General features: G+C 31.2%; 1 non-coding gene across 1 annotated transcript; it reads left to right on the top strand.

The window, feature by feature from the left end:
- Positions 1–522: 522 nt before the first annotated feature.
- On the top strand, positions 523–629 carry LOC112940788 (small nucleolar RNA R71). The gene has a single exon (XR_003245054.1). It is a non-coding gene; the product is annotated as a small nucleolar RNA R71 (small nucleolar RNA).
- Positions 630–8,997: the final 8,368 nt, after the last annotated feature.

Raw genomic sequence — 8,997 nt, 5'->3', positions numbered from 1 at the left:
TTCTGACCTTGAACTTGACTTTGATTTCCGCCCCAAGAGAAGTTTGGGTGATTACACCAACTTGGGTTGTAGGTGTTCCCATGATTTTGTTGGCCTCCTCCTCTTTGCTCATTACCCACAAATTTTACTGAATCTGGACTGGCACCACAAGTATCAGCAATATGATCACTCCCACCACAAATCTCACACCAAGTTGGTGTTTTATGGACTGCATTAACTTGAGAAGTTTGCTACCCCAATGCAATATTACTGAAGTGATTATTAATCATGTTTTGCATGGCTGAAATTTGACTAGTCAAAGCTATTACATCATCAATCTCTAATACCCCTACGCTTTTCTGTACCACTGGCTTTAACCCACTACCTTTTAATTCCGGATTACACTAAGATATCCTATTCATTAAGGTGTACATCTCAGAATAAGTCTTCTCTAATGCTTGTCCACCTGCAACTGAATCTTGCAGAATCTTCGTGTTAGGCTCTTAACCCTCAATGAAAGTGTGCACTAGAACCTCATTTTCTTGGTGATGAGGAGGGAAAGTCATCAACATTGATTTAAACCTGTCCTAGGCCTGGTATATGTTTTCACCACCTTTCTGTCTAAAGCTAAGAATATCACTTCTCAACTTGGCGGTCTTCCCAGAGGGGAAGAATCTAATGAGGAATTTATGGGCAAGATCATCCCAAGTGGTTATTGAGTAAGCGGGCTCTGAATTCAGCTATCTCTTTGCTTCCCCCAACAGAGAAAAGGGAAATAAGGTAAGACTCACATAATATTTATTTACTCCAGTTGGAGTATGTGTGTCACTAATCTCAAGAAAGTTCTAAATGTGAACTGTGGGGTCCTCATGAGAGAGACCAGTAAATTGCCAATTTGAGTGCAAGATCTGTACCATGCTCTGTTTTAATTCAAATCATCCACCAGCCTCAGGTTTCTGAATACAAGAAGTCACATTGGTGGGTCGTGGGATTGCCACATTTCTAACTCTCATCTCATTAGCAGCCATTGTTTCATGTGTCAACTCTCGTTCTTCAGTTTTTTGAACTGGAGTTGATGATTCCCCAAACTCTATAGGAATTCAATGCTCTGCTTGTCTCAGTTTCCTATGTATGAATCTTTCAGGTTGTGAGAGCATTGACAACGGGTCACGATCGTCGACCAGTTTTGGAGTATCTAAACACCTGCAATAATGAAATGCTAAGATCAAGTTGCCAACACTTGTGATTGGCTTTTAGAAATAGAAATTAAATGTCTTCTAAATACTGCAATCCTCGGCAGTGGCGCCAAAAACTTGTTGTGGTCTAATCGCACACGCAAGTGCACGTGAGCGTACATGCAATATAATGGATCTTGTTAAGGATCCGGGTTCCTGCCCACAGGGACCACCAAGTAGACTCTATTAACTTTCCAAATTCTCAACACCAAACAAGTGCAATGTCTATGCTTTATAAATAGCAGTATTAAAATTTATATCTAACTAAAACTGACTACAGTGATTCAATTTATTATCTTGTGACAATTATTATGGGAGAATTCTAGGGTTGTAGCTTTTATTAGTACTTATGAAGTTGTTGTCATATAATAAAGGTTTTATGATGTTATCTCATCGCTGAACCACAGAGTTAGATGTATCATCATAGTCTCTCGACCTCTAATCGCATACAACAATTACAACCTTAACTACATCGTTGAGCGGGGGATAAGATGAATAAAAGTTGAGCACTATGTTATCTTCATGTATGATTATCCAAGTAAGGTCGCTAGGCATATATCTATCCTAGAAATGAATCAAACTCTCTATTTAGAGTCAACCAAACTTCTTAATTTCCATGTTCTATCCTCTTATTACTCTACGAGTTCAATTTGGACAAGGGATTTATTTCTATCGCGGTCAGTCATGAAATACAAAAAACAAGAAAGTAAGAACGAATCATAGATAATTCTTGATAAACCCTTAAAAAATTAAGGAAACTTCAGTCATCCTGTAGCCAAAAACCTTGAACTAGGGTATATAGCTACTCATAATCCTTAAAACAATATTCATAATTTTTAAAACATTCTAAAGAAGTACTAGAAAAGAAGAAGTAAAAAGTAAACCTAAAAACTTCCAAATCTCGTTCTTGATTCCTCCCTTTCGAAAATTGGAAAAAGAACAATTATAAAATTACATTAAGTCCCTATTTATACTAAATTCTTAATATCCAATTTTGGCTTGTGCATCGCGCGACGCGGACCTGGAACGCAGTGCTTTGTCTCAAGATCTATTAATCAATTAATCTTTGGCGTTCAATTGTGCGACGCGGAGCTGACACGAAGTCCACTGTTTGAGAATTTACTTCCCTCTCAAGATTTTATTCCCTTCTACGTGTCGCGAGGCTGACATGAACATGCTTTTGTTGCATTTCCTCACTTCACTTTTCTTTTTTTCGTCCTTAGATTTCCTCGTTGCCTCTATTTGCTCTTTTTAATGCATGTCTCTTTCACCTCACCTTCCTGCAAAGCTCATCATGTTAGTTAGTTTGGAAATCCAGAATGTATTAAATAATACACTTAATCTATACTCATAAGCTTCAAACCAAGCTATCATGTCAGTATAAATAGCGTTATGAGCGTGTAAATATACCCAGGATCAATAATATAAAAGGTATGACTCATTAATACCAAGATGGATACATGATTTATAGATACTTGAGTTATTATGAAATCACATTCCCATATCGGTGTCCAATACTAATCCAAAAAATTTACTTATTTAGGTGCTTTAAAAAATAAGTTCCTTATTTGGGTTGATATAACTGCTCAACACTTAGCTTTAGAAAGCTTTCTTGAAATAAATGTTCAATTTTCTTACTCAAAACTCTTTTGGGAATCTTAGTTTCCTCTTATATTAAATGTCAAAAAACATTTATAGACTCTTAGGGAACACTTAGTTCGCTTATAACTTTTGAGAAATGAACGCAACTCCTTACTCTTTACTTAGCTTGAAACTTGAGTCTTAAATCAACTCTTTTGAAATACTCCTTGAATCTTAAAATAAAGTTAGAAAGTTGTTAAAGACCCTTGAGAACTCTTAAGAACTTTACCTTAACTTGTTTCTTAACTTCTAGACTTGACTCTTAACTTCTTTGACTTTGATCTTAACATTCCTTGAATTGGATTATGGATTCAAGGTGCATGACCTCATGTTTATGGATGATCTCATAATGTTTAGATGTGCCTTAGAGTTTTGGAATCAACTAAGAAACATGGGTACATTACTTAGGAACTTTTACGAAAAGATGGAGAAAGAATGGGGTGAACTGGCGTCCTTGGCACGCTGAGAGATGTGGAGAACCAGGCCCCAAACTTCAGAAGCCAAGTTGGGGCGTTCTGGCTAGCGCAGCTCCCCAATATGGACAGAGATTATCCTGTGGGGATATAAGAGGCGCAGTGACCCAAGGCCCTACAAACAGGCTTTCTCGACTTTTATTATCCATTTTTAAACTCCAAAGCCTCTTAACGTCCAAGGTTACCGAACACATTTGACTCAAAAACAAACCTGGAAACACGAATCAAATCAACTCTAGGCATGCAACAATTTTCTTCAAGAACTTCACTTTTTATCATTCAACCCACTCATAATCGCTGAATTTAAACAAGTTGCTGTGTGAGTGAACTAACCCAAAATGAAAAGATCTCATGTACGTGGATAGGGATCACCCCGAACGAATTGAGACGACCCTGGAAAAAGTAGACGAGGGACACTTTGGTATGTGTATGACAATCTATCATTCACCACCGTTGTCCCAATTCATGCAGGATTGGAGTTACAAGGTGAATGATTTCCAGAGCGATCCTCCTTTGCCAGATTATTTATATTCACACCCGCCCCCTCCTCTTTCATCTCTTCATCCACCTTCCCTGTCATCATTCCCTTCGCAGGTGCGAAATCAATATCCACCTACGACCGGTCCTCCTTTGTCTCCCCCCCACCCCCATTGCGCCTTCTGCCGATGACAAATTGATATCCACCTCTACCACTTGCATCCCCTCCTCTTTCATATCTTCCCCTACCGTCTCACCCATGTTTCTCTCTGCCTCTTCCCTCATATTCTCAACCAAGGTTCTCTTAGACATATCCTTCATTAGTTCCCCCTATGAAAAACCAGTATGAAAACAGTCCTAGTGCGAGGAGAAGGCCAAAATTTGGTTGGTGTGAGTCCTTGCATGGTATCCAAGATGTTCACTCTAATCAACAGATTATTATTTTCCCTCTTTGAGAATGAGAAATTCATATTAACCTCCACTTCTTGAGGTTTCTTTGTATCCATCTCTTCTTCTTGCGGATTCTTTGTATTCATCACCACCCTTTCCTCCTTTATCTCTTACCCTACTGTTGCAACCACTAGTCTCTCAGCTAATGAAAAATTGTTATCCATTTCTAAGATTGAAAGAGTGGGCAGAAACCGTCTGTTTATTATTCTCCTACACTAAAGATTCACAAGAATCTTAAGTAAAAATTAGATTTCAATTTTGCATAAAAATATCAATCATTTAATTAATAAAATTGATATGTACAACTAATATTTACTAAAATCACCGCAAAAGAAAATTACTATCCATATTTAGATCAACGAACCGACAAAAACCTTCTATTCTTGTTTCTCCTCTACTCAAGAATGACGAAAATCTTAGCTTGAGATTTTAACTATAGATAAAAATATCAATAAATAAATTAATAAATGGATTTGTACCAATGATACTTACTGAAATCGCTGGAAAAGAAAATCACCGTTCTTTTATGAGATCAAAGAGTCAAAAAAAAAAAACTCAATTCATGATTCTCCTGCACTCAAGAATCATAAGAATCTTGAGTTAGAATGAGATATCAACTTTTGACTACTAAGGTTGTGATAGAAATAATTGGAGAACTTACAAGTCGAGTAGATGCGTCACGAAAATATAATGGCTTTGTTTTGCCTTTTTTTTTTGGAATTCTGAGGATGAGCCAACTCATCCTAATATTATTCATAAGAAGCTGAATGGTGATTTACCCGTGATGCCCATAGAAAATGCAAGTTGAGCGATAGCTGAAGAGAGAATAAAAAATGATTTGTAAAATTATACGACTCTAATAATATTTAAAGAAATACGTATATTTAAATACCAAAAGGTTAAGCGAGAATTAGAGATAATTACAAACAAATTTAAGAGCTTTATTATCATGATATAAAATATAACTCCTTAATATTTTATTATTTTTATTTTTAAAATTAAGTAACTCCAACTTCATTCATTTTTTTAAAAAAAATATAAAACGATCAACTCAATATTTAAATAAAAATAATAATATTTTACTTTAAATTTATAACTTTCTTTAGAAAACAAATAGAAAAATAAAATTAATTTTCTTTTTTTAAAATTATATAAATGATAAACTCAACATGATATTTACTTGGGATGTATGCCATTTGTAGAAAATAAATGAAATTTTCATATATGTTAATATTTACCGGTAGGGTTGTTCATGGTTGTTATGATTAAATATCAAATTGAACCGCAATTCGAATCAAATCAATGAAAACAACAACTATTTGATTTGATTTGGTTAGATTTGGTTTTACATTTTGAAAAATCGATACTATTTTATTTGGTTTTGGTTTTACTAAAAAGCAAGTGCAAAAATAACCAAATTGAACCGATAAATTTTATAAATATTTATATGTTATTCATAAATAAAATATAAATATTTTGTTAAATTTTAAGTAACTTAAGTCTTTAACTTTCCATTTTCTCAAGCTCAACACATAAATTTTAGCTCATCTATTACAATCATGTAAGTCCAAGTCTATCAATATTCATTACTTTAGTCTTTACCTGCCATACATTTCATAAGATAATTGCACATTCTCTTAATTGAAACATTTTGATTGTGTAATAATAATATTAACGTTGTTTAATTACTTAATTGAATCAACAATAGCTTTCAGTGGGTTGTTCATGCGCTAGGTATCTGTGTCTATCAAGAAACATATGTCCTCAAAAATTTATTACTTTGAAACTAAAAAACCAGAAAAACTGAGTCAAACCATCAATAACCAAATCGACGGTTGTTTTTTTCCTGTTTTGGTTTGATTTTGTTTTTAAAATTTAAGAAACCAATTACATTGATTTGATTTTGATTTTAACCAATGACCGATTCAAATCGAACCACGAACACCCCTATTCACCTGCTATAAGAATTTTCTTGTTTGCATAAATACATTTTTTATATTTCCTATTTTTTCTCTTTTAAGATTAAGAAGCTTTAACTTCATTCTTTTGAAAAACCATGACAAGAATCAACTTAAAATATGATGTTTTAGTTTTGATTTATGACTTTTTTTTTAGAAAATAAATAAATAGGTGAAATTGTCATCTCCGTTTGTATTCATCAGTTAGAGGTAGAAAATAAATAAAATTGTCATTATATCAAACATTTATGTATTACATGTGTTTCTTTGTTTTTATAAATTATATTTATTAAAACGATCCTTAGTATTTTGTTAGTTCTTTTTATAAAATAAAAATAAAATTAGGTAATTTTAACTTCATTTTGTAAAAAAATCATAAAAAGGTTCAACTCAAAAAATAAATATTCAAACATGATATTTTGTTCTTGACTTATGAAATAAATAAATAAAATTGTCATATTTATTAATATTTATCTGTCACAGGTATTTCTTTACTTGCATAAATTATTTTTACTAATTAAATTTTTTACTTTTTTTCTTTTCAATGCAAGTAATTTTATCTTTACATTTAAAAATCATAAAAAGAATCAACTTAAAACATAAATATTCAAAAAAAAATGATATTTCACTTTTGACTTATAATTTATTTTAGAAAATTAGTAAATAAATGATGAATTAAATAAAATAAAATAAAATAAACATAATTATTGTCAATTATATTTTTCATTTTGCAACACATTAGTTATTAGTAATCAATCATTGATTATGAAATTTTCAAATACATTAATATTGATTATGACTTTATTTAAATTTTTTAGAACTTTTGTGTAACAAATTCTTACAAAAAAAAAATGTTTTAACAAATGTTTCCTTGTTATGTGTTTTTATTGCATATTTGTATTTTTATTTGTTATAACAAAAATGACACATAAAATATGAATAATCTTTGATTTGTCAATTTTTTATGCTCTATTTTGTTTTCTTCCTTCCATATAAGTATTTTCATTTTCAACAGATTTTTATGTTATAAAAATGTTTTTCATTTTCAACAGATTTTTAAGTTATAAAAATGTTTAACAAGTGTTTTTACATGTATTTAATTTAAATGAATATTTGTATTTTCATTTGTAATAATATTTTAGCTTTTGTTCTTTCTTTTTCTTTCTTTCACATGGGTGACTTCATCTTTTTTTTATTTGTCCTAATCCATCGGCAATTTTCTAAAGTTGGCACTAATTTTCACTTAGACACTTCAACTAGACTTTTTTCATTTTAGACACCTCATTTCATGTTTCGCTGTGTCATTTTGAGACTTTTTGCTAACATAACACAGTGAGTGTAATACACTCCTTACCAATGCGTGGAGAATTTATATTTAACCTATTTTTATTTAATTTTTTTCATCTTCTTCCCTATTTAAGCCATCATTTTCCAAAACTTAAACTTCTTTCATAGAGAAATAAATCTAATAGAGATTTCAAGCTCAACTTTTCTTATTTTGCTGTCATTCTTCCTCCTTGAATTGTTTTGAAAAAAATCAAAATATATTTTCTTAAAAGGAAATCTAGACATTTAGGGAACTCTTTGTTTAGATTTGAAGAATTTGGTTTTATTTGAAGTTATAAGTAAGAGGAATCAGTTTTTGCAAAGAAATTGTATTTTCTGTAAATAATTTCTTTCAAATTAAATTACTATGAAAGTATATTGAAGAAAAACAATCTGGGGTAGGGGGTTGTGGAATGTGGAGAAGACAATCAGGTGTGGGAGAGGTTAAGGATAAGGGGTAGGGGTGGTGGAGAAGACAACATAGGGCTTGTAAGTGTTTAATTTGTTTTTTTAAAATTATTTGGATTAAAATTGACAGATGCAATTAAGTCATTGGCCTTTTAAAAAAAACACAAAATTTATTATTTCCAATATATATGCCACGTCTCTTTATTTAATTCATCATTTTGACACGTTATCGATGAGTGTGTTACACACGCCTTTTATATTTGGCTGATTATTAAAAAATATCAAAATGACACATTAGAACTTGTCATGACGTGTCTAAAATGAACAAAACCTAGTTAAAATGTCTAAGTGAAACTTAGTGCCAACTTTAGGAAGTCAGCAATGAATTAGGCTTTTCATTCTAGTCTAACTGATGTTTACGTTACAAAATATATTTTGACAAGTGTTGAGTTGTGTGTCTATTTTATTTTTATTTTTTTGATAATGATGCACTTATAACGTGAATCATGGTGAATCATTCTTTTTTTATTTTGTTTTTTTCATAACTAAGACAATTTGGATAAAATGTGAAGAAGTTATCGTTACAGATATACTGCTTTAATTAATTTATATTGTAGTTGAAGAGGTAACAAATGGATTTTAATTTACTATATAATGTTTCGGTATTCTTTTTTAATTATAACGTTATATAATATGGATATCAAATAAAAAAAATATTTCAGCAAAGTTTTGTATGTATAATTAAATTTTGGTTATATTAGCCTATCTTTAAATGGAAATGTCTTCCAATTTTTTAAATGAAAAAATTAGCAAACTAGTTACAATTTCTAATATAATTATTAAAAGTATTTACACTCTAAAATAATTGTTAAAAATGTCAATATGTTAATGTTTTAGAAAACAAATTGTATCATAATATAATTAATTTTCTTTTCTTTTCTTTTTCAAATTAGGCCCAGATTGAACCTTTTTTTACTCTCTATCCAGTAAAAGAAAATATAAAATATATCATTACCGACTTAACCCTCTTTGTAGGTTTTACCCAAATCC

This window comes from Solanum lycopersicum, chromosome 1 (assembly GCF_036512215.1).
Source record: "Solanum lycopersicum chromosome 1, SLM_r2.1".
Taxonomy (NCBI): domain Eukaryota; kingdom Viridiplantae; phylum Streptophyta; class Magnoliopsida; order Solanales; family Solanaceae; genus Solanum; species Solanum lycopersicum.
This window is presented reverse-complemented; position numbering and strand designations above follow the sequence as displayed.